Source organism: Python bivittatus, unplaced genomic scaffold, assembly GCF_059951505.1.
Source record: "Python bivittatus isolate LINGU-HERP-01145 unplaced genomic scaffold, Pbiv_v1 ctg000610_np1212, whole genome shotgun sequence".
Lineage (NCBI taxonomy): Eukaryota > Metazoa > Chordata > Lepidosauria > Squamata > Pythonidae > Python > Python bivittatus.
The window spans coordinates 15,361,412-15,365,542 of NW_028277088.1; positions in this window are offsets into that span (position 1 = coordinate 15,361,412).

Sequence of the window (4,131 nt, forward strand, 5' to 3'; positions counted from 1 at the left end):
TGCAGAGTATTTCTCCAAACAAAAATGGATTATAAATGCATCCTTTAAAAAATTAAAAATCAAATATCTTAGAGGAAAATATACACAAAATGTATATATTTCTGAAAGCAAACACGTTATATTAGGGACATTTTGCATATTGTATCATTTAAGCCATACAGAGTCCATTGGAGTTGGGCGGCTAATAATTTCAAATAAATGAACTAAAGCATTAATGTATACAAAATGTGGATGGTAGGAAAAATGTACACTTTTTCTGCAAAGATTTTTTTTAAATCTCCCAATCAAATTTAAGTATGGAAAAAAGCAAACAGAAAGACACCAAAGCTGGCAAATTCATTTATCCTTGCAAACTTACCCTGACTCAATGTACATATATATTAATTACCTTTTATTTTCTTGTATAACATGTTTCAGAAACAGAAGAGCCTGTTCCAAGAGTACATAATTCTATATCTTTGCCTCCAACATCTATTTACCTTTATGCCAAAAAGGGGAAGAAAAATAGAATACGTCACACTTCAACTTCTGTGGTTTAATTTCTGATCGTCTGCTGTCTGGCAGTAAAACGAACTACCTCTCAAAGGTACTCAAGCCAAAATCAGCATTCATAAGAGGTTTTGGAAACACTCCTTTATTTTCCCACAAAGACTGCAAAATCAAAATCCAAGGCTTAGCTGCAGTTTAGACTAAAATGATCAAAACTAACCCATTAACGTCTTGAAATACTGTATTTCCTTTGTGTTATTTCCTTTGATGTTAGGAAGAAGTCAAAGCAGGATTCCCACCAGTGACCTAGAGGGCCTTTCCCTACACCTGGGTTTAAGGGTTCTCCACCTGTCCGTGGTCAGAAGAAAACTCCACTGACACAACATTTGCTGTACCTATTACTGATCCCTAGCCTGCCTCTGTTTCAAATTATTGCAGTCTTCTGACTGCAATATAAGATAACAGGTAACAAAGCCAACCATATTTTGTACCTTGAAGCTGTCCTTGGATGGTGTTGGAATGAGAGGAAAAGACTACTTTATCTCTAATACAACCATGCCCAGCTTAAGGCTGTCTTGTTCATGAGCTGGGAATGAGATGAATTCAAAATGGCGAGGGACCAGCAAAAAGAAGATGTTGTGGAGGCGTGTTCGTGGCTAGATGCAAGGAGGCAAAGGACTAGAGTGGCTTGTATAATCATCTGACCATTCCAAACGAGGCAGGTTTGTATCACCTCAACAATGGCTGAGTCACTAGAGGGGAAATGGATCCAGACTAAAAGAGATCGTAGGAGAAGATAATAATATTGAATACCTTACACCGTCCATCCCCTATCTGATGCCTTTGAATTGAAATGGCAGCTTCCATCATTCCAAGCAGGCCTTGCTAAGTCCCAGAGAAAGCTGCCCATTAGGTAGTTAGAACAGATTCAGTAGTGTGTAATTTGTTAGAGTAAACAGCATGTACATAGGTTCATGAGCAACTTTGTGTGAAACCCTTTATTCACGATTTGCTATCACAAAACAGGCCTTTCGGCTCACATTCAGACCTGTGTATCAGCTCCTGTAAGAATGAACAATCTGAGAGAAGAATTATCTCCATTCGGGGATAATATCTAAGTTTGTTTATTCACAACCCAAGTTACTCAATTCTTAAACTAGCAAAAAATAAGATAAAACAAAATTACAACAATGCTGAATCAAACAATTCTAACAATGTACCTTCTGAACAACCTAATCTTCTAGATCTAGATGTCCTCACAAAGAGATTAGTCATTGACCACTTAGAATGAGAAGAAAATATGCACTCCAGCTGAGGGAGACTGTTCCAGAACACAAAACAGCCACAGACTTGTAGCTTCTAGAAAGGGGAGAGAAAAGAGAAAAGCCTCATAAAGGGATCTTGACAGTGGGTGCTGGAAAAATTAAAGTGACTAAAATAGCAAACATTAAAGAAAGTTTAAAACATTATTAAAGCAAACACAATTTATAAAGATTTGAATTCAGATTAACTGTTTAATCAACTCAATGGGTAAATTGAGTTTAACCTAGAGCAGGAATGTTTATCGTGCAATCCCAGGGCAGCACAGAGCCCATATAATCTTGTCTGGATTCCAAAGTCCTTGCAAAAGAGGTGTCTGGAATACAGTTTTTAATATGAGAGAAAGGGGGACATTATTAAATACCAGGGGAATAATCATATTAACCATATTTAATTTAGTTTTAAGATTGATTATGTGCCATCAAATTGGTATCGATTCTTAGCAACCACATAGATATATTTTCTCTATGATAATCTGTCTCTAACTTAGTCCTTCAGGTTTTATAGTGGTGCACCCATCACTGATGAAATTGAGTGGATCCATCTTGCTGCTGGTTGTCCTCTTCTCTTTTCTTCCACCTTTCCCAATATTACAGCCTTCTCCAGAGATAATCTGAACCTGGTCATTTATGCCTCAAGTGAGAAATCTGGGTTGATTTGTTCAATGATCCATTTGTTTTCCTGGCTATCTAGGAAGCTCAGGAGTCTTTTTCAACACCAACATTCAAAAGTATCAACACTCTTTCAATTCTGCTTCTTCAAAGTCCAACTTTCACTTCCATACTATCACAGGAAATACCAATGCATGGACTATTTTGATCTTTGTAGCCATATACACATCATGGCCTTTGAATATCATTTCCAAGGTCTTCATGGTTGTTCTACCAATTGCTAGTCTGTGGCATATTTCTTGACTGCTTGTTTCTTTATTGTTGATGGTTGATCCTGAAAGGCAAAAAGTATCCACTACTTTGATATCTTCATTGTCAGTTCTAAGGCTGGTTGCTATAATCATTAATTTGGTCTTCTTTATATTTAATTTTAGTTCCATTTTTTCACTTTGCTCCTTTTATTACTAGAGCTTGCAGATTCTTTGCATTTTCGGCTCTCAGAATAAGCTTTATCATAGATACATTTAAATTAAAGCAAATGTACTTTTTTTCCCCCTGATTCTGCCTCACTATCTCCATGATATGCACTCCTGATTTTGGACTCTCTTTCACTGGAGGTCCTTCGGCAGAGAACAGATGGACATCTGGAATTGGAGTAACTGGTAGATGCCTATGACACCCTCTACAACCCAAGGTTTATATGACTTGCTCTGCAGGTCACTTAGCTACCTTAGCTTTTTCTTTTTACCTATGTTGAGTCAGAGTTGGTTATCTTTGGAAAACACAAGATGAAAGTGGTAACAACCATTTCCTCTTCTTGTTCCCTTGGGAGCCTGAGATTCTCGATTTAGCACAAGATGTGGCTCACACAGTATCCTAGCTGTAACTTTCTTCCCCCTGAGATTCCCTGGCTGGGTTTGTCCAAAACACTTCTAGATGAATTAATCCATTTTTTGAACTTGCAGTATATTGAAACATGAACTAACCAGACGGGCTGGACCCAACATGCTAAACAACAACAACAAAAAGGAATCAAGATTAAAACTTACCAATCTTAGCATGTTGTACAACTTTAGGAGCTAGAACTTTAACTCAGCTAGTGAAGCATGTTGGATAGTTCAGGCACACCATAATCCCATTCATGTCTACTTGCAACTAACCACTACTGAGTTTGGCAAGAATCACTCTCAGATAATTGCAGGTAGAATACTGCAGCTTTGCTCTAGTATGGCTGGGTTTTAGAAGACAAAATGAAAGCTCTCATTCAGAAGTCCACACCTTAAGCCTGGGGTGCTGGAGAAAAAGTACCCTAGAATGCTGCTTTCCGCTCCAAACCTTCCTTGACAATGAATCTGAAATCAGAGGTGTTTGAAAGACCTCAACAACATATCAGGTGAAAGGGTTTTCACATATGCTAGGTTAGCTAAGCTAGATTCTATTCCAACTGAGACTTTGTTATAGGCCCAGAATGTTCTTCCAAGTCCTTTTGTTCCAATTATTTTTATTTCTTGAAACAATTATTAGCCAGGAATTGTACTTTAGGAGCATGATGCAATTTATTTTGTTTTTAAAAGTCTGCCTTCCAGACAAACAGTTCTAAGTACTGACGAAATTCCAAGCACGTGGCAGCTACGGCCTTCCTTCGTTCCCTAATAAGGTTTTCCACGCAGGTCAAAGCTGCATATGTAAACCCATATCTTCAGTGATGGAA